The sequence below is a fragment of the Lonchura striata genome, chromosome Z (genome assembly GCF_046129695.1).
Source record: "Lonchura striata isolate bLonStr1 chromosome Z, bLonStr1.mat, whole genome shotgun sequence".
Taxonomy (NCBI): Eukaryota; Metazoa; Chordata; class Aves; order Passeriformes; family Estrildidae; genus Lonchura; species Lonchura striata.
The window spans coordinates 49,619,951-49,642,763 of record NC_134642.1 but is presented as its reverse complement, the minus strand read 5'-3'; the positions used below and the strand labels follow the sequence as shown (position 1 = coordinate 49,642,763).

Sequence of the window (22,813 nt, the reverse complement as noted above, 5' to 3'; positions counted from 1 at the left end):
CCCTCCCCTCCCCTCCCCTCCCCTCCCCTCCCCTCCCCTCCCCTCCCCTCCCCTCCCCTCCCCTCCCCTCCCCTCCCCTCCCCTCCCCTCCCCTCCCCTCCCCTTGTAGTGAAGAGCTACAAGTGAGTTGTCATATCACCAGTGATATCATTATGCATCATGCAGCCATATCAATGGAATGACCAACAAAAAACATAATCATTATATTGAAACCAAAGCACAGCACTATCTGACCTACTAGGAGAAAATTAACTCTGCCTCAGCCAGGAAGAGTGCACCCCCATGTAACATTTTCACAAATGTGATTAACCCTCGACCTAGTCTAAATTTTACAACGTAATCATGATTCCAGTCCCTGGCTCTGAAGATCCTGTAAAATCCCCCTGGGATTATCTAGAAGCTATTACTCATTGTTGTCCTTCATTTTAGACTACTTAAGGCAAGACCATTGAAACACAGCCTTAGACTATTAAAACAAAGCAGAGAGATATTAAATCAAGAATTTCTCATTACTTATGTTCATGTTCATTTTTCTAGTGGTTTCTGGGTTTTTAAAAATTTGTCTGGAGGATTTTACACTTCCCAAACTGTTAGCTTTTCACACATACACAAACCTAACCTATCTGCAAGCAAAGTTTGTCCAGAGTCCAGCAAGTTTATGAATCTATTTCTAAGGTGGAAAATTTATTTGCTGGAAGGCTCAGTTATGTAAATCAGGGTTTTTTAAGGCAGGTCACTGTGGACATCTGGGCTACCTCAAAGCAGTGTGAGGCAAGCTGATTTGAAATGTGGTTTTAATGTATGACAGTATGTTTTGCAGGGAGAAAGGCCCAGTTTGGATTTTCTGACCTAGCTGGTGCTCCTTGACAGAAAAGTCCTTTAAATCCCTTGATTAATTAGACAGAACTCTGCAGTGTTTCAGGAGATTAGGACACAAAAATTAAACTTCTGGAACTTTCAGGTTGAAACACTTGCAGGAAAGAAACAATGTCATAAAATGGCCTTAGAGATTGCACCAGCCTCCTTCTGCATCACAGCCTGAAGGCAAGTGTCTGCCTAGAGCAAATTTTCACAGCTCAGTGAAGAAAATTAAAGAAAATCCTTGAAAATTAATGTTTTTAATGTGAGTGCTAGCGCAGCTCATACTATGAGATAGTTTAGTACTAGGGAAATACGAAAGACTCAAAATCAATAAGAAAAACCTAATAAAAATGCATGCTGAAGCTCAAAAGAAAATGAAAGGTTAGAGCAATGTAATTTTACAGAACTGCGGAAAGTTATCTTTTATTTCCCTCCTTTCAACATTTTTAATTTCCAAACAAAACACATCATGGTACTAGTGTAATGAGCTTGAGGACAACTAAGAGGTAAAATCCTGGAAGTGGTGGGAACTGAAAATATTATATCCTTTTTATCAAGGATACTGCACAATAAACCAACTACAACTCCAGTTTTGACCAGTTTAGCAGTTAAAACTTGCCTAATGACTGTTACTCACTATAATAGTAAAAGCTAACTCCAGCTCAGACAGCCCTTGCCCACAAAAAGATCACTACACACAGAGCTTGTGTTATTACCTCTTGAGACACATCCACCTTTAAAGGCGGAAAGGATGAGCCAATAAAAAACATAGCCAAGTGATGACTTCAGTGAGGCTGCTAATAGCCTGAGATCATAAACACATCTCCTACTGTGTGACTCTGTGGATTTTCCACCTAGCTCCCTATTTGGGTGGAAGGAGTAAATAAGTATCTCAGCTCTGTGTGTGGATAGGATTCCTGCACAGTGGGGGAAAAATGCAATTTTGAGATTAAAGCCTTCAGAGGCAGACTAGCCCATAGAAGGCAAAGCCATGACTAGTGGTCTGAAATTTAACTTTTCAAATCATACTGTCTCCTAATACTCCTCTCCTCCTTTGCTTCAGTGTTTTTTTCTTTGTTTTGTTTTGGTTTTGTTTTACTTCCTTTTCTTTTTTAAAAGGTGTTAAATGTGTTAATATTCATATTTTATTAAATAGATACATTTTGATTTCTTCTGTGGATACTGCCCTTCCTGCTTAATAACAGCAAGGAGTGTTATGGTGACAAGCCTTTGTTTTTCACTTCAGAATTTTTTCTCCTCCCTAAGGGGTACAATCATTCTATGCTCTGGTTATGGATCTTCTCTCACTGAATTATCTTCAGTGAAGTGCCTCAATAAGTGACCTTATTTTCAGGTGCTGAGCCCCTGGCAGCTCCCTTTAAAGTAAATGGAAGTTGCCAGAGGCTCAGCATTTCAGAATCAGGCACTTAAATTTCTTGCCAATCTCTGGATTTAAAAACTTGGCTTGAGGTTCACTTTTCTTTTTTAACTTTGCTCTATAATCCAACATCAAGGGAAAAGTGATGAAAGCTTACCTAACTATGAGAAAGAAGAGATCCAGCTTTTCTGTCTGCTGGAGTTCATTATTAAAGAGACAGTGTGCATTAAAAAAACCACCTTTTAATTCAGGCATTTTTTTCTAATATGTTACAGTTACAAATAAAAATGAAGGTTATGCAGCTCAGAATTTTTTTTCTTCTTCTTCTAAAGCTTGTTAAGTTTATGTTTGTGACAAAACTGCTTGTAAATCTGACATTTCCTCGGTCTTGGTCAGGTTCACCTGAAATATTTCTAATGGGACACATCTTTTAGTTCGAACCAGCCTGCCAATCCTGTCAGATCATAAGTGGGTACTGACCTGCTTTCTTAACAGGCTAAAATAAAAAGAGAAAGCCATACTGTCATGGTTTGACACTGGCACAAGGCCAGTGCCCCCATGAAAATGTGATCCCTACCTGGAATGCTGTGAAGTGGAATCTAGAATAGAGCAAAGCAGGCTCAAGCTTGATAACAGGAAAAAAAACTTTATTAAACTACCACTACAAAAGAAAAGAGAAAATTAAAGAAGGGAAAAGAAAACACACAAAGATCCAAATGAAAACCTTGCAAAACATTCCTCCCCCCCCACCACCCAACTCCAACAAACCACAGTGAGACACAATCTGGACCCCAATCAGGTTTCCACCCTCCAAGCAATCGATACTCAGTCCATCGAGGGAACAGAGTCTCTCCTGTGCCACAGACCCCCCAAGAAACACAGCTCCACATCCTGTGTTTCCATGTCACACATGGCACCGCCCGGAGAAAAAGTTTGCCATGGTGACCCTTCTCCTTTCCACGCACAGTGCTCTCACCACCAATGCATGGATGGACAGACTGCTTTTAGGATTTTTCCTTTCAAGGATGCCCTGGCAAGAGGGGAGAAAACAACAGTTCAGTTTTTTCATTGTTTGGGACCACAGTCCCCCACATTTTCCCCTGGGGCCGAGGGCTCAAGAACAGAGATCTTCTTCTCTTCTCATTCCTTTCCAGGGCAAGGGGGCGCCACCACAAACCCCCTAACCTTTTCTCTGTTCACTCCACTTTTGTCTTTTTCCCAGCTGAAGCAGGTCTCTTGACTCACTGGCATCCTCCCAAAACACAGTCCCTCTTGAAGGAGAAGATTGGTTCAGGTTGTGGCTAACACGGAAAAGTCCAGCCAAAAGCCACTCCTTGTCCCCCTCCCATCCAGAATTCCTCCTTCCAACATCCCATCCCAGGGTCCAAGGTGTCCCTCTTCCTCTCTTTCAAACCGAGGAGGGGAAAGGAAAATTCACAAAGCTTTCATTTCTCAAGAAAGGGTTAAAAGTCCGAACTCCTAGGATGGCTTGATGCCCGGACATCCAGCAACTCCCACGCACTGGGCACCTTGCAGCAGCTCCCCCCGCTCCTCCTTCCTTGCGGCTTTCTCTCTCCCTCTCGGGAGAGGAACTCTGGGGGGGGAAATGGAGACATCCCAGATTTCTTCCACCCTTCCATCTGCAGGGGCCAGCCCGGTTCCAGTCCTTCCACCACCCTTGGGGCTTTCGGCCTACCTTTCTCAGGCCATGGGCATCCCCTCCCCCACCCAGCTCGTGGCTGGGCGGGGGAAGGTCTGCACTGCACGCTGACCGGAACCAAAGAGAGCGAGTTCCCCTGGGAATTCTGCTTTCAACCCCTCTGTGTTCTCAGAGGCGTGTCTACTTTCAATTGGTCAATATCTAAATTGACCTCTTCCTTCCGGGGAAAAATTATCTTTCCGTGTCAAACCACAACACATACATACAGTGGTAATACTGTATCTTGTTCCAGACCACTGATATGAATGAAGCAAGGTTATCTCAAAAGATATGTACTTGCTTTAGGGCAGCTAATACTGCTTGAAAACAGGCAAATCATGAATTACACTCTGTACGCACAGGTTACTGTGATGACATTAATGTTTTCTTAAAGCTATTATTCTTCCATATTTTGTACCTTTGTTTTGCTGCTGAGTTGTTTGTGACAGGTTTTCAGCTTTGATCCACAGTAGAATACTGCACTTGGACCTGTATAGAGGTATACACACTTTTTGGGCCAGAGTTTTGGGAAACTAAATCAGTTACTGCTGGTGTTTTCCTCTTTGAAAGGAGACATATATGTAGTACTAAAGACGCCACAAATTTTATTTCATCATGAGAATATTTCTTTAAATGTTTTCCTTTGCATTAGAAACTAGGTAATTTCCATTTCTTCCATTAAAGAAAAATATGAGCTGATGAAGAAGCTACCAAATATGCAATTCATCATACCAGAAGAAAAACATGATGGTCTTTCTTTATTGGAAATTTTATACAGTGATGAATAGTAAATAACCAGGCAAATAGGAAGTAAAACCACTTTACAACTAATGTTAAGGTTATCAGAACTTGAATGGTATATGAAAAAATATGAGAGAACAGGAATAAAAAGAAAAAAAATAAATGTCAGCAAAAGGTATTATCTACCTCTTCAGCATCTCTGGAGTACTTTGACTAATGCACAAATATATTATGTATTTCTGATTGTGGTTAACACTTATAAGCTGTGAGTACCTCAAATATTTCTCTTGTCTCATGGGAAATTCCTGCCTGTAGAACTTCTACTTAACGTAAGTGCATCATAAGCAGGGCATGAAAAGTACCACTGCCTCCCAAGTAACACTATCTCTCCCCTCTACCAATGAATTTTTTTATTCAGAGATTATTTTATACACATCATTTTAAGAATGGACCCCTGTAAATCTGCAGAACTAACAACATAAATCCCAAGCATTCAATGACAAAAGTCACGCTCCAGTGAGTCATGTCAAAATGTTTTAATACTGCTCTTTTAAGAACTTTTTTACTCTTGTTATTAATTCCTCAGTATTAAATCATTAAAGTATTTAGCTTATTTTTGAATCATTTAGACTCAAAACTTCTTTAATGAAAGTCTTGATTTTGAAATAGAATTTTAGCAGAAAGGAAGAAAATGTTGAAAAGAGAAAAGAACCCCAAATATAAAAGAAGACAATTACATAAGAGCTAGAGAAAAGCTACATGGCTCAAGTAACACATCTTAACTAATAAAAACGTGTTACTGTTTATGTTAGAACAAGGCAGGCCAGGTTTCTTTCTGTTCAAGGCTATACATATATATTTAGGTATCCATACGTAGGCGTGTAAACTCCCATTGTAAACAATGGAGGTTAAGCTCCCATTGTAAACAAAAGAGAAAGCAGAGCTTAGAAACTAGATTGTCAACTAACCTTTCTCATTTCGCAGAATCAGTGAATAGTTGAGGCTGGAAAGGTACTCTATAAAAAAACTTGTCCAAGTTTATATGCAGATGGCCTTTGAAATCTTCAAGGATGGGTCCCAGCACCTCCTGGGCAATCTGCTCTATCACCCTCATACACACCCATACCTACTTTATGCCTATGGGAAACTTCCTGTGTTTCACATTTTGGCCATGGCTTCTTATTCTGTCACTAGACAACACTGAAAGCAACCTGGCTTCATGATAAACATCTATGCATTGGTGAAGCCCTCCTGAGCCTGCTCTTCCTCAGGCAAAACACTCACAGCTTACTTAGACTTCCCTCTTATGAGAAATGCTCCAGTCCCTTCATCTTTGTAGTCCTCTGCTGCACATCATGTAGACACAGACGTTTGTCCCTTGTACTTAGGAGGTCCGAACTGGACACAGTTCTCTGGTAGTGGCCTCACCAGAGCTGAGGAGAGGGGCAGGATCATCTTCCTTGGGCTGGCTGGCAACACTCCTCCTAATGCAGTCCAGGATACCATTGGTCTTTTTTGCCACAGGGGTTCATGTTCAACTTGATGTCCCCCAGGATGCCTTGACCCTTCTCCACAGAGCTGCTTTCCATCTGGGTGGCCTCCAGCATACACTAGTGCTTGAGGTGTTCCTCCCCATGTGCAGGATGTTGCATCTATCCTTGTTGAACCTCATGAAGTTCCTATCAGACCATTTCTCCAGCCTGCTGAAGCCTGACTGGATGGCAGCATGATTATCTGATATGAGAGCTATTTCATTCATTTTTGTGTCATTAGGAAAGTATTTGAGGATACGCTCTGGCCTATTGTCCAGATCATTAATGAAGATACTAAACAGGATTAGAACCAATACTGACCACTGGAGTACACCACCAATTACTGGGTGCCAATTAGATTTTGTGTAGCTGATCATAGCCATCTGAGCCTGGTCATTCAGACAGTGCTTAGCCTGATAATTCACCCTACACATTGACATCTCTCTGAGGATCTTATGGAAACTGCATCAAAGGCCTTACTGACTCCTAGTAGGCAATATCTGCCTGTCTACCACAGTGCCCTTGTCTACCGCAGCAGTCATTTCATCGTAGAAGCTTAACAAATTGGTCAGGCACACCCCAAGATGGTCAAATATGACAGAGTGAGACTTTCTCCAGACATCACTAACAATGTTACCTAGAACTCACTGAAAGAGTAAATATTTGGTTCATTAGTAGAACTACATACAGATCCTTAGCAAGCAGGCAGCCAAGGCTTGTCTTCGACTGTGTGGAAATGAGATCCCTCTTTGCCAGACCTTTTTCCCCTTTTTGTAGAGATATTAAACTCAGGCCTATCCTTGCCCTTCCCAAGGCCAAGTAATGATTGCAAGCAGCATGGGAATAACCCAGTTACATTCATGGGAATCATCTATTGCATCTTGTGTTCTCATGCAAACAGTATCCTTCCCACTGACTTCCCTATCTCTAAACTTTGAGGTGCATTTATGTTTCAAAGCTGAATTCTGAATTGTTGGGGAAGGAAGCAGGTAGGATGAGATGGGCTGGCTGTCCCAGCACTGGGGCATGGTGCAGCCAATGTGAAGGTGGCAAAACATGTGGACTTTTCTATTTCCCAACTACGAGCAGTGCTTCTAGTGCTCTCCAAACACTTAATGATGGAGGATAGGTACTTCAGCTTTTTCTAGTCTGAGTAATGGTGTAACTGTTTTCTTCCACCTGAAAAATTAGAAAGTAAAATAAAAACATTCTGTGAAGTGAATTCAGCTCATGGGTTGTCAACCCCCACAGAGTATGCATAAAGGTAGTCCAACTTCACAAAAAAATTTGAATTTTACTGCCTGAATTAATGTAAGCCACTTTTCACTACAATTGGTTCACCATTGTCACATTCTAGAAGAAATCAAATACTGCTACTTAAACACAAGTAGTGAATTACATCTATTATATTTATATCCATTTGCACTGTAATATAAGTTCAGGAACAGCTAGACTCAATAAATCTACTTTAAAAATTGCAATGTAAAAAATATCATAAGGTGTACTGTAAAAATCAGATCTACCTTTTGTACTCTGAAACCTTGGTAAAGTGAGTTACTTGAATGGGAAGATAAATAAAAATATTCTAGATATTGGTGTGAATTTTGGTGTATGCTATCTTCTTGGCTGCATAGAAACAATGACAGCAGAGACGGGATAGTTTAGGATTAGAAATTTTGTGCAAAGTAGCAGGACAATTAATTCAACTTTAAAACATTCCTGAGCTACTTGGCTAATGAAAAAGAGGTAACACAGATTTGTGCTGGCCTCAGCATTTAAATTAATATCCACTCTAACTCAGGAATTAGTTATCTCATATTAATGAAGTCTTACATTTTTGATCTGCACAATGTAAATACAGCAACTAAAGATACAGAATTGGAAATATTCATTTGGCTTTTAGTTTGCCAACCAATTGATTACAGTTTGAAAGCAGATTACTGATATGTCAAGTAATGTGTTAATTAGTCAAATTTCTTTCTTCACAGAGTCTATGAAGTTTTATGATGCAAAGAGAGCTTAAAGATCATCTGTTCCTGCCACATGATTTGCTATGTATAGGGACAACTTCCACTAGATCAGGTTGGCTTGAAAATTTGCAGGGATAATGCATCATTGGAAACACAAAACAGGGCCACTAACTGAAGATAAAAGGGCTTGACTTTTACTACAAAAACCTACATAAGCTTTCACAATTTCCTTCTACAACAATTTTCAAAGAAATAATATCACTTCTAAAACTCGCGATGATCCTTCCAGTAGAAATGCTATCTTAACCATTCTATCTTGCAGCTGAAATATAATTATTCATTGCACACATTTATTTCCTGATCTTTTTTTACTGCACAGTCCTATATCTCAGTAGTTTTTCTCTGAACATAAGCACATTTTAATAACAAAAAAAAAAAAAATCATCCTAAGATTCTGAATTTGAAACGTGTTGCTGACATGTAGCAATCTACTTCTATTCATCTTTCTATGTGAAAATCCAGTTGGTTTCACTGGGAATTGTAACTGATAGATATATAAAATCATCAGAACTCTGACCCCTCATTTATTCACATAAAAATATGATATCATAGAGATACACATCTGATAAAAGAATTAAGATAGCTGAAGATCTTCCCAATTCAGTTTTGAGACATTGACTAATTTAAGCTAAACATCATTTAATATGGCAGCAAAGGGAGTCCATATGCTTGCAGTTAAGGTGTTAGTTTTACAGACTTAGAAAGAACGGAATCTGCCCAAGTATAAATCTTGAGGGAGTTTCAAAGCTTCCATTTCAGTTGGACAATTTATTAAATCTCTGTATTCTAGTCAGCTATGCCATTGTATTTTAATGTCCAAATCTCTTGACACTGTAAAACTCCAAAACCAGAACACCTAAAATTCCCATTAAGTAAAAATCTTTTCAGAAAAGAGCCCTATTAAAATGTTTATGGTGGACGTGAATAGGTTGGATGAAGCTATAGGCTATGTCTTAATTTAAATGTGTTTTTTCTCTTATCCTGTGTTGTGCTGACCTAATTTTTTCATGGAAGAAAAAGACAAAACACAAAATCAATTAGATGACAACTCTTTGATGTCTCTTCCCAATGGAGAAGGAAAAGCTCTCAGGCAAGCATTTTAGGAATAGTCTTGATCTAATGCCAGGGGAAATCATCCACTATAAAAATACACTGAAGGGGGAAAGTTTTGCAGGATAGAAAGAATCAGAAAAAACTGACAGAAGTTGAATCTAAATAACAGTGAGAATATTTACAGTAGTTGAAATCTCAGTAGTATCTTTGAACAAATCTAGTAACATTTATACTAGATTATTTCAGTTTTGTTATTTGCCTGGATTCTGGGTAATTGGATTCTATCCCTCTCTTCTCTACTTACAACAGCAGTTCCTGTGGCTATTGTAGCAGCAAAAGAAGTGCATTAAACCCAACTAACACAAATTTAATACTGCTAAATCACAGTCCAGTTTTTTCTTCCAGTCAGTCTTAGATATGTAACCACGGATCCTGCACAATAAACAAACATTTTCTTTGAAGAAAAGAAGTGCTTGCTATACCACTTATCTAGCCTTTCCATAGGGTTTCTACAAAAAAAAAAAAAACAACAAAAAAAAAAAACCCACCACACACAAAAAACAAACAAACAAAAGAAAAACCCAACAAAACAAAAAACAACAAAATCCCCCAAAAAACCAAAACCACAAGGAGAACAACAAAAGAAAACCACTTATCTCTTCATTCTAGTGGGATCAAGACCTTTTTCCTGAAAAGAATATCCTAATGATAAAACACACAATGAGAATTAGAGAATCAAAAACTTGGGTAACTGGTCTTCTCTTGCAAAAGGAAAAGAAAAAGCCAAATTTGAGCATGACAGTATTCAGATCTGCGCTTTATCTGTATGGGATAGACCCCTCATAAAATCCAGTCTTGCTGTCTGCATCATTCTGTGTATTACACTGACCAAGCTTTAAAACAAGGGTATGAAATACCTGGGACAGCACCTTAAATTAAAACCCATTTTCCAACTTGCAGAAAGGCATACATAATTTTTCTACAAAAATATATATCTTCATCTTCTATAGAACAGTCAGTTGATGGACTCAAGAGTGCTTGAAAATGAGAAGTATCATTTGCAAATAACCAAGTCCAAAATTTGGAAACTTTGATGATAAACAACCAGATGGAGTCATCTCCAAAATTAAACAATTTTTTTGCTAAATTGTGGTGACTGTGACTCATACTAACAAAACAGTTCTATAATATTCTATATATTGCTTCAGTTTCGTTAATTTGACATTAGATTAATGGCTCTATGTTCTTGTTTAGCTTAGACTTTCATATTGCAGGCACAAGGTGGTCTTCAAAAACTGTTTTCAGCCTGTGTTGCTGTTTTATTCATATGTCAACAGCACCTGGTAAGGTTGTACTGTAAATTGCTAGTTCAACTTCTTCTCTAAAACTAGGCAAAGTTCTAGCAAGAGAATGTAAGCAGGTGTTAAAACAGTGAATTTGACTACTCTGATCAGCCGAATGTACCTTGGAGCTATTCCTGGCTCAAATCCACCCTGTTCCAATTACTACTACTAGTTATAGTGGCCATGAATTGATCTATTCTCTTTTATGGGGATCCTTCATCCTCCCTCCTCTGGACTCCACACATTCTCAAGACCACCACTTCCATAACTTAGGAACACACTATACCATGAAAAAAAACCCAACTGATAACAGCAGTAAAACTTTCAGGTTTGTTTTCTAAACTTGTCTGAGACTACAGAGACATGGGTAAATTTATCTTAACATCTAATAAAGCACTTTAAAACTAATTTTTGAATGTTATTCTTTCATTTCATTTGGCTTAGAAAATTAAAGAGCTCAGACTGCTTTACTGAGCCAAAAGTGTTCTGCACACTTTTATCTCATCACATTTTAAACAGTTTCCTAATGTCAGGATTATTAGGAAGAGCCTACTTTTATGTAATGTACTAGCAAAGATAGTACAATTGTTTCAAACAATTGAGGATCTCAGTTAAACATTGCTATTTACTTCAGCAGACTACATCCATCTGCATCTATGGTTGTACACTGAGAAAAGCAAAAAAGAAAATATTTAGTTTTCAAGAAACTCTGATAATCCCTGCCTTGTGTGGCAGGTGTCACACCTGGGTGCCACAGGTGTGGCAAGGCAAAATCAAAAAGGCTGTACAAAATTCCTCCTATATCTGAAAGGCATGTGGCTATAATTTTCTTCATGGCTCCCAACGACATCATATTTCAGGTCTCTTTTCTATTTCTATAAAAACTCAAAAAATCCGTGCATGAGAACTTATGGTGCTTAATGATTAAATATTTGGCTTGAACTCCTTTAAACATAACAGTTTTAACCGTTTTATCTAGCTGCATCTTGAGTAAAACCACAGATATAAGAAAAACAAACTACAAAGAATATTCTAGAGCAAAATTGGCCTCTGAGAGATATTGCATATGAAAGATAATGAAATGGTTGCTCTGGGGCACTTCAGACTACAGAGAGACTGCAAGAGAATTCAATCCAAGCAAAAATATACCAACAGAGATATCAAATTTAGCATATTTTTTGTTCTTAACAAAGATTGAAACTCCTTTCAAATTATCTTACAGCCATATACTTATTATTATATTCTACTTTCCAGAACATGAGATTATTCAAAACTTTTCAGGAAAGCAGTACCCTATTTCCAACTTTTGTCTGGTGGCACTCATGAAAATAGAAATTTCAGGTTTAAAGTGAGTTGTGAACTAGTAATTTAAATTACCATGTTCAGTTAAAATGGAAATATTAATGCAGGAGTTGCTTGTCACACTTCCATCTTTTCAACATGGTTAATGACAACACTTTCACCTTTGCTCAGAAACAATATTACAGTATTCAAAGTAAAGTTACATGAAAAATATTATATTAAAAGCTAATTCACTAATAAATATTATACAACACTTTTATATCTAGATTTATCAGAAAGATGTTTTACTTCTCTCTCACTCTGGAAGCAGCTTTGGGAAGGGATCACAATCTGAGGGGCATAGTTCATGCTATCTGTCTCAAGGTGAAACATCTCAAACTCAAAGCTTCTCCTTCTTCCTATTGTCCCTTCAGGCTCAGCAAACCTGGAGGATTCAAAGCACTGTCACTGATCCTCTCTACTTATTTGTATGGAGAGAAATTAAGGCTGACCACTGATCCACATTCACCCGCAATCCATGCTCAGTGGTAATTCCCATTTTCCTCATATTCCTCAGGTATTTTAATTTTAAAGGCATTCATTTTAGGAAAAATAGTTCTTAATCATATTTAAAAAGGAAAATATGTCTCTGACAACTTTGTGATAGGAAGAGAAAATCCCCTTTTGTAGAGATCACACAAACATGTTCTAAAATAGAATTTCTTTAAAATCTGCAGTCAGGCTCTATCAAGAGAAGGAATCTTTACTCAAGGCATTAAGAAAGCTATTTCACTACATTTTTATCCCACTCATTTGCATGTAGACATAAAAATAAACAAATATTACTTTTTGTGATCTCAGTTTCTCCTGTTTTTCTGTTTTTCTTTTTAAGTTATTCTTGTGGTTAATTCCATCTCTTTCTAACCAAGGTGACTATGGCTGTGTAAATGCTACAGGCTGGCCATGTTTCCTGGAGCTGCTCTCTCTGAAGTTGTGGCACTGGACTCCCACTTAATCAGCCATCCTGGGCACGATCCTGCCCCCATCCACAATCAGAAATCCTGTCCTGGTCTTGCCTGCCCCCATTCCTGGGGATGGGGGATTTTCTCCAGCAGCACAGCAGTCTGCAACACCCAGGCAGATTTTTGGAAAAATCTCACTTGGAACAGTGTGTTGAGGCTGTGTAAACCACCAATCCTCCTGAAACAACATTAAGAGTCAAGTAGGATGGTGCCCTGAATGAGGGTTTTATAGAGGAGGGATGGCATTTGTTTCCAGCCCAGCTTATTAACTGAGGTCCTCCAGCTGAGCTAAGGTGGGGAAGACCATTCTGGCTGGCCCCATGGAAAAGACTCTGTGTCCAGACCAACTGACTGGCCATGTGTAGATCCCCAAGCAGCAGAAACAGAAGTTACACATGGGCTCCTATAGCCATATATCCTCAGTCCTGAGGCATGCCAAGCTCTCCCAAAAGAATGCATGAATCTCAGAGGGTGAAGGTGAACATCTGTTCTCTGCCAAGATCCCAAGAATACCAAGACCTCCTGAATGAACACATGTAGCTCAGAGGTTGAACCTTTGTTCTCTCCTTGCATATAACCAACTCCAGACCCATCTGTGCTGGGTATGGGGCAAATTCAGGTGGCTCCAGAGCCCACTGGCCAAAGCTGAGCCTGGAAGCCATGCTGGTGGTACCTCTGGAAAATATACTTGTATATGACCAAAACCACCTCACAGGCAGAGGGGGAGGGAACAAAAGTGAGAGAAACAGCAGTGAAACCACTGAGGTCAGGGAGGAAGGAGGGAAGGAGGTTGCTGCAGGCATTGGAGCAGGCTTTCCCCATGGAGAGCCTGCAGAAGAGGTTTTTGCTCCTGAAATCCTACATTGTGTGGGAAAGAGACCCGCTGGAGCAGGGTAAAGAATGAGGAAGAAGAAAGACCAGAGGCAAACCATTCTGGAGACTGACTGCAAGCACACAGTCACCAGCTCTGGAAGAAAGAAGAGAAAGCTGAAAATGAAAATTGGCAGAGAAAAGAAGTGGAGGAAGATGAGTGAGGGAACAGCTGGTTGGGAATTGGGCAATAGCCAAGACTAAACAGCCACATCAGGCAATAAGTTTCTTCTCTGACAGTATTAGGTTTGGGAGAAGATAAGGGAGATATAGCATGTACACTGCATTAATGCATGTATTACACTTAATTTCTGCTGTGAAATATTTAGATATACCATTACCTGAAGGCATTTAAGGTTAAATAAATACACAATAAACCAGTGGGGATTATACTAAATTTAGTAAGAATAAATGTCCTTTATTTTGAGCTTATTCATTTATTCTCTTTCCCTCCCTCTGTGAAAAAGCTGAACATTTTATCAGCTCCTCCCAAACTTTATTATATTAACCAGATTTTTGAGGCTGTGATAAGTTTACTGCAATTCTTGGAGACTCAACTAAGCTATTTCAGTTTTTAAACTGAAAACCTATAAAGGACTTTCCTTTCCACAAAGTAACTCATAAATATAAAGGCTGGAGACTTCCATTAGTGATTGTGACCCTTCTCACCTTAAAATGTGGTTTTACTTCAGAAAATCTAAAGTACTGACTGTGAGGTGTTCCTGAGTAGAGAATCATTCATTTCATAGGTTCAGTGGCTGGACAAGAGGTAGAAGTTAACATCGTTATGGTTTGTTTTTTATGAAGAGCTTAACATGGGAACACAAAACCACCAGTATTTTAAAGAGTTCAAAATTTGTTAGAAGACTAAAGCAACTTAAGAAAATAATATCCAAACCCAAACCCAAAACTAAGCATCCCAGACCAAACCCCAATAAGTTTTATAAAGTAATTAGAAGAAACATTTTCATACAGAAGATGTTTATAAACATCCTTTTCAAAAAATGGCTATTGATACAGATAAAAATGTTTGCTAGAGTGGTAGCAATCCCTTGTTTAATTGCAGGTTATTTGTAAACAGAAGATAAACTAGTTTCGAGTTCTGTTGCTGTACTTGAATGAGAACCCATCCCTATAGGAGGAGAGCTGAAGAGGATGGTTATGCATATGCATGTTCTGAAACTCCTGTAGAATGGTAAGCTACCTAGAGAAAGTAGGTGAGATTTTCCCCAAAGTCAGGGGTCATACCTTCCTACCATGGCTGTTTTACGCTTTTCTGAAAATCCCAAATACAGCACAAAACCCTGTGAAAACTGCTTGTTTGTGTTCTTTACCTTCCCATTTAATGAGATAGAGGTATGGGAAGTAAACTTTGAAGATGTACTTAATCCTTTTTTCTTTTGCAGCTGTTCACATCATAGTGCAAATCAATTATTACTGAAAATCCCAGTAGATTCCCAGCAGCTGCAGTCCCATCAAAGATCAAGGACCAGCTACCTGGTTAACATTGCCATTTGACAATTCTGGTACAAAACATATATTTATAAAAAACTGTCTGACCTGAGTTCCTTTTTGAAGAAGGAAGGAGGAGACCACAGCTTACAGCCACAGAGCATCATCAGATGCTTCCATTTCCTTCTTCAAAAGTGTGAAATCTTTTAAGTTAATTTTTTACTGGAAGATATTTGGATCTTTCAGTTTGTCCACTAAATATCTGTGGTAAAAAACTCTAGTTCAGACTTTCTCCATCAGCTCTCTTTGATGGACATGTAATAGAGTTTGCGTGTGCTAGGAAAATGCCGTTTGGAGTTCCTCATGCTGTGCTCCTTGTCCACCCTGGGATGCCAGAGAGATTACAATTGTATTCCAGAGCTGCAATTCTACTTATGATATGAGTAATAAGCATAAAAGGGCAATTGAAGGCTCCTTGAACCATGCAGAAATTCTGCGTCTGTCTGCTGCAAAACTAACTAGCAGGACCGTTGTCCTTTGGTGATTGTAATTGGGTCCTTCCATCCTTGTCAAAGTTCCTAGCAAAAACTGCTGAAAATAAGCTCCTAGGGGGTAAGTTGTTGCTAACACAGGCAAGTTCAATTTCCACCTTTCTGCAACATCTTTATTGACTTTCTTTTTTCCCTCTACTCAGATGGTTTAACATTATACAGTCTTGAATATATCTTTAAGAAGCTCACAAAAACTCAGTGGGCTGCCAGAATTATTTGAAAATGCAATTTATATTCATAGCACAATGATATGTGAAAAGTGTTTATGTGAGTTTTTCATAAAGTTCTTTTCAATTAATGTGCTAAATATATGGTAAAGAAAACTCTGAGATATCCTTGAGTCTATTTGTGCATCAGTCAACAGCAGTCTTAAAAAACCACAACCCTAATATTAGTAATGGTCTCCCACCTCATCTAAGTAAGACCATATTCTAACATAATCTGACTTCAGATTTTGAATGTTGGAGTTAGGGATGGTATAATGCCTATTTATAAAGGCTATCCATTTAACTTTCAGGTAGACTTAGCCATTTCTAATGTTTTTTTTCTTAGGTATATTAATCTTGCAAGATTTCTAATGACAGTAATTTGCATTTGTATCATAACTCCCCTATAATATGTACTAAAAAACTCTAAAAATGTACGAACTCAGAAAATCAATTCTCCATACATCACTCTGCATATCTCAATAGACTTTTAATGGTTTGTCAAATTTAGGTCAGTCAGACCAGAAGCTAGGATTTAGACACAAAGATATATGCCCCATATTAGGAGCATCTTTGACTTAAGGACTATATAGCTGCCCTCACTTACACATCCACACAGAGCTCAAGAAGCCTTTGGACAGTGCTCTCAGGCACACAGTGCGACTGTCGGGTATTGCCCTGTGTAGGAACAGGAGTTGGGCTCTATATATTTAGTAGGTCTCAAAGGAACAATTTCATGTATTACCAGATTTTTCTACAAGTGATTCAATTTTAATTAACAAAATATTCATTTAGTTAAAAAAAAAAAAAAAAAAACCAGAAGAAAAAATTAGTCTATAAATGACAATATGTAGTGATTGCAGGGAAGAATGCATGAGTTGTTTTTCACTATAATCAACAAGATCATTCACTGGTTTATATTAAACCAGAAAAGTAAAATATACTTTTTTTCCATTTGAAAATAATGTTAATAAGAAAGTAATTCAGAAGCTATGATATTATCTAAAATACTAGATGACCCTTACTCTAGTTAAGAAGACATCAGGGAACATGATTAAGCAGGATTTTCATACTTTGCCTCTCTCAGGAGAGTATATTGCTTTAATACTATTTTGAAGAAACACAACAAGATAACAAATAATTATTTTCAGGTATCAGAAATGTGCATTTCAGCTTATCTCCCCATAGAAAGTGGAAACTAATAAAAAAAGATTAATTTAAAACAATATGCAGTTATCACAATTTTACACTAAATAATTCTTCATGGTGTCCTGTCTCTAGACCTTTGTAGAAATATTGCCCTTCAAAGTTTAGAATAAAAAATATGGGTGATTAATTTATTCAATTGTTTCCTTATTGTTCAAAGATATGGATTTGAAAATGTTTTAATTGGAAAGATTTTTAACTTTTATGTTACACAAGGATCATAATTAAAGCTGTTTTTATCACTGTAATTGCATGTATGAAACATTTATATATTCTTTAGGAAATTAATGCTTATAGGTATCATGAATTAGAAATTACATCTTACACATATGCTTAGATGAAAACGCATTCAAGCAATCTTTAATGTTAATATAACCATTGCTGAATATCAGGTAGTTGGTTTTAACAAACATTTTTCTGCAATATCCCTAGGTCTAGTTGAGATAGTGGTGTGAGAAGGAATCAGGTACTTGGCTATGAGTGAGCTTTGCAGCTTCAACTGTGCAGTTCAGAGAAGCACCAAAATGTCTGAAAATGCTTCTATGATTCTAGAAATGTGACTGGCATTGGCAAGCTAATTCTTCTCACTGTGCTGAAGTGGTTAACAGAAAGATAGAAATACTACAAGGAGAAATGAAGGAGAAATACTACAAGAAAATATGCATGCTTCAGAAAAAAAGTTTCTCTCTGTAGGGCATACTTCATATACACACATTTCTATGGATACTCACACATGTATCAGTATGGCAGGTAGGGACAGGTTTTCAAGACATTACTGGACATGCTGTCATCATCCCACAGAGTAAGTTCCTGAGATTCTGCCAAGCAGAAACACTAAGCAGTTCCTGGCAGGCACTGCCCAGTGTAACCTATGACACCTGCTCCAAATTTCCAAACCAGCTTAGTTTACCTAGTTAACAGAGCTCCATATTTGCTCTATATCATAGCATAAATGCACCAACTAATTAAGTTAGCATAGAAATCTTACCTTTCCATTTAAATACTGATATGTCTTCTTCCGCAATATACTAAGAAGAGCATTCAATTACTTCCTAATTTTATACTGAATTTTTCTCTCTTTGTCCTTTTTACATGAATAGTGTCCCTAAAAATTATCCTAGGTGATTAGTCATAAGGTGTTCAACTGCATAAAGAGAAATAGCTTTGTTTTTCTTAAGAAAGGTGCAATGATACAAAGCTTGTTGGAAAAGTGAATATTTTATTCCTGAATATGCCCTACTTATCTTATACTTCTGCTACAGAGCCTTAAGGTGTCAACTGTCATTCAAGATGTCTGCTTCTAAAAGAAAATCCTCGCCCAATAGCTTTAAAAGATACTGTGTATTGATCCTCAAATTTCTCTGAAGTCACTATGGATTTAAACATTCTCAAAATAAAACTTTGGTGAAACATTTGAAGGTATTTTTCCTAAAAGTGTTGCTAAAAAGACAACACTGTAGGAGTCCAGATTCACCAATTAAAGGGAGCACAAGGGATTTGCACTGTGTTTTAATGTTGCTTGAGCTTCTATTATAAAGAAAGGATTAGTTTTTTCAGAGTTGTTGGCAACTTAACACTTTTTTAAAAATAATTACTCATTCTGTATGTTTCTGTCACTTTTGATAAAATTCTTGCCTTGTGGTTGTGCCTTTTAAGAAAACCTTGCACAAAGTTATTGTGAGAGAACATATTAGCTAGAAGTCATGGGGATGAAAATTTCGTGTTAATGACATGGAATAAGCTACCCAATCTCTGTGCAACTTTGGGTATTTCAAACAAATTCAAACAAATTTGTTTGCAAGATCTTTCTCATTGATATTGCAGCAGCTCTCTGACCACAGAGAGAAACAGAACTTTCCCAGACATCATTCTGGGAAAGGCTGTGACAAGATCAGAGGGAAGAACAAGAAACAATTCTTATCTTCACTAGCTGCACCTGGTATTGTGAACATGTAGAATGTGTTATGGAGAGTTGTTTACCAAAGGGTCATTTCTTGATTAGCAAATGGTGATGGTGTTGTGATTGGAGGACCAATTAGGTCTACCTGTAGTAAACTTGGGTATAAAAGTATGCATTTCTTAATAAAGATGATCAGCCTTCTGTAAATGCATGGAGTCTATGTAACTTACTGCCTGGTCCTGGCCTGTTGCACTGACCCAGTGATGCATAATTGACCATTACAGACCCAAGAAACACATTAAGATAGGAGATGTCATGTAGAGCCAGGATCAGATAAAAGGGAGTAGACATAGCCAGAGAGTTATCTAACTCTCACTAATATAATAGTTTAGATAAACAGCACAGAGTGAGAAAATAGGGAAAATAACTTTTTACAGTGATTCAGTTACTAGATATAGAGGATAGCCCAGTTCTTGAAATATCTGTTTAAGAGGGAAGGTTCTCTTTTCAGACAGGGATTGTTCCAGGTCTATCAGAAATACAGATGCTTTCCTTTTTCTACTCTTTATTATTGTACTATTATGACTCTTTATTATTGTATTATTATTATTTTCTACTCTTTTATTTTTGTTTGTTTGTTCTATTCAGACAGTAACTTCTAGAACAGCCGCTTAATAATATATGTGCTGTTTTATTCCATTTTTTCTAATCATCTCTTCAATTGGTGGATCAAAAATGGGAATCTTCATTTCTTAGTATTATTTTTTATTTTGCATTGTATTAGCTATTTATTTAAAAAAATAACTTCAGAAAGCATTTAATATCCTGCTTATAAAAATATATAGGCAGATAGCATTATATTACTACCTGCAGATCTCTAACATAAATAGAGAAAATGGTCAATTTTCTTTTAAAGCAAGCTTCTTGTATTTTATTATATTTTCCCACATCTCCACCTTCCCCATTCAAGTGGTATTTATTACAGACATAGCATTATTAACAATAAGACTCTAATGAGACATTATTTTATAAAAATGTAAACTGAAAAATGTCCAGGACATTTTATTAATGTCTTTAACAGTCACACTCATACTTACATTTGAAAATTCTAGGTACCTGTTTTATATATGCTTCAAATATTATATCTGCTGTAATTAAGTTAAATGCTATTCAGCTTGCTAAATCCTACAGTTACTTTCTGTTCTTTCTTCTTCAGGAATGCCTGGAGGTTACACTGCAGTAAGGACAATATAAATCCAAATTGTTGTAATCCAAATTGACTGCAATTCTGTGGTATTCAGTGGTCATTTTCAAGCAATGTGTAGGGGTTTTTTTGCACTGATTTCTCCTCTTTACACTCACAACACATTTTTATGTTCAGTTATTTTACTTTAATACAGCCATTATCAAGTCTATCATTCCCAAGACTCTTTTTATTATGGATAGTATTTTCCTTTCCTTAAATAAAATTGTTGTAAAGATGTGATGACCAGTATGTTATGAACTAGCAATAAATGTGAAAACTGTAAATGGAATAAAGAACTGATGTTTAGAATTATAAAGTATGAAAATGTATTTTACAGCTTTCACTTATTGCTCTCTGCTGCCACAATAAATTTATCCAAATATTTTTCTGGTCTTCTATAATGATGTCAAAAGCCTTAGAGCTGAAGGGGAAACAAAAGTTGTTAAACTAAAGGTAACCTCATAAGATGAGCTTCCAACATGCAGCACCAGCCTTAGCAAGAGCCAAAAAACATTCTCCTTCAAGTGTTCTCATCCTTGAAAACTCATGCCCCACTGAAACTGCCAGACCAAGCAGGTAATTGTTTTCTCATTCAGGCCTCAAATAAACCCAGTCTTAAAAAGATAAGTGACTACTGTCTTTTCCTAGGAATGACAGCACAAAGAAAAACTTAATATTCAAAAGCATTTTTTTAGGCAGAGAGGATTGAGAGGCCTGTAGGGTAGATAGGGTACAAAAGGCATCCACAGAGTCACTGATTAACTGTGAATTATGTGAGAAATTACCCTTTACTGAGAGCTGCTACTGCCTCTTCCGTGGAAACTGTGGCTCATCTTTTTAAATGGCATGTTCAATTGAAACTCATCTGAAAGAACAGGGAAAGGGAAGTAGATTATTTTCTTTCTCCTAAAGTTAGATTTTTGAGGGCTCCTCCTTGTTTCCCTAACAATGAGTCACTTAGATCTGTGACAGAGAATTTTGTAACATACTTGGTGGGATCAGGAAAAAAGAGTTTTTAGTGTATCTGCAGACTCATCCTAAACCATTAATTAAACCTGGCCACATACCATAGAAAAAACTTGGCTACTATGACAGTAGATAACTTGATAACCTTCATAATTTATTCCAATAAACTGTGTGGATACCCTTCTATAAAGTAATTTAATGTGAAAACTGAACCTTGACTTGATGGTAGCAAACGTAATACAAGTTATCATTGGTCACAAAGGGCATCTTGTGGTGCCATAGAAGTGACCACCATAAGAAAGTCATCAACAACCAAACTACCATACCAGTATCTGAGATGCCAATTTTTCCTCCACATGTTTCAAACATGTGGAGTAAGAAGTAAACATGGTGATTATGCAGGTCAAAACAAACAAACAAACAAAACACAACATGATCTTTTATGCAAATAAAACAATCTTGTCTGCATATGTAATTCAAGTGCAGAGCCTTGCTTAAAGAAATGTGGGTTTGCTAGAGCTCAGGGTTGGTAGCACTCAGTCTAGGAAAAAAAATGGGATCAGCACATTTGGCACATTTTCTGAGTGCCATGCCACCACTTGGCATTTGTAGCCCCTGAATAAAAGGGGTTTGAGATGCTCATTTCTGGTGTTTGCTGCTGCTTGTCCAGTGCAGTGAAAGTAATGCAGCAGTTCCAAGACAGTTGAACAGGAATGGTCTGGCTGGAATATTTGCCTCCAGCAAGGCAGACTATTTCTATCTGCTGTCATCTCATACAGGGAATTAAGGGGAAAAGTGGAAAGGAGGCAGCATAGAATCTCTGCTTTTGACTGCTTCTTTATGTTTTTCATTATGCTATAATGTTGCCCAAACATTACTCTAAAACTCCCTCTGAATCGTTACAAAGATACTCTTTTCCTAGGAAACTGGTGGTTACACCACCATATCCTGTTACTCACCAGTGCGTATCTTATGCTTGGAAGTTTTCTCATGGAATAATGAAATGGTTTGCTGGTCCACCAGGAAACCTCAATAGCTGTGATGGCTGTCCATTCTAATTCCTGTGTGTTCAGTCCCAGTGCTCTCTCATTAAGGATTCAAATCACAACCAAATATTATGGCTGGCTGCTTCTGGCAAGGTAACAAGAGCATGAACTTGAGAAAGCAAATTCCTGTCCACTTCACTGGGTTTGCCCAAGCCAGCACTGGATTAAACAGAGGAGAACCTTCATTATACCAAGGCGACAGGATGCTGCCACCTATATTACATATTAACAAAATTTTGACATTTCCTATTGGGTATTTATTTGCCAATGTCTCTCCTAAAGAGTACTTTGTAGACGATGCCAAAAATAATGTGCATCTTCTAAAAACTGGCTTGCACAATGTATATACGCAGGCCTTCTTTTGGCCATGAAAACTCAGCTGTTTCACATACTGTGAAAGGGGATACTGGGAGTGGTGGGCAGATAACAT

At 37.7% G+C, this 22,813-nt stretch overlaps 1 protein-coding gene and 1 long non-coding RNA gene across 9 annotated transcripts in view; both read right to left on the bottom strand.

Moving 5' to 3' along the window:
• LINGO2 (leucine rich repeat and Ig domain containing 2) overlaps positions 1-22,813 on the bottom strand; it is a 476,071-nt gene that overhangs the window by 251,636 nt on the left and 201,622 nt on the right. The window contains exon 5 of one of the 8 annotated variants that reach the window (XM_077790468.1): positions 6,108-7,390. The exons of the other annotated variants lie outside the window; for them this stretch is intronic. The gene's annotated coding sequence lies outside the window, so the exon portion shown is untranslated. The remainder of the gene's footprint in view (positions 1-6,107; positions 7,391-22,813) is intronic. 8 annotated transcript variants of the gene reach the window in all.
• On the bottom strand, positions 2,866-4,095 carry LOC144248365 (uncharacterized). Its single transcript, XR_013341697.1, has 2 exons — positions 3,936-4,095; positions 2,866-3,269 (listed from the first exon to the last, which is right to left on the bottom strand). It is a non-coding gene; the product is annotated as an uncharacterized LOC144248365 (long non-coding RNA).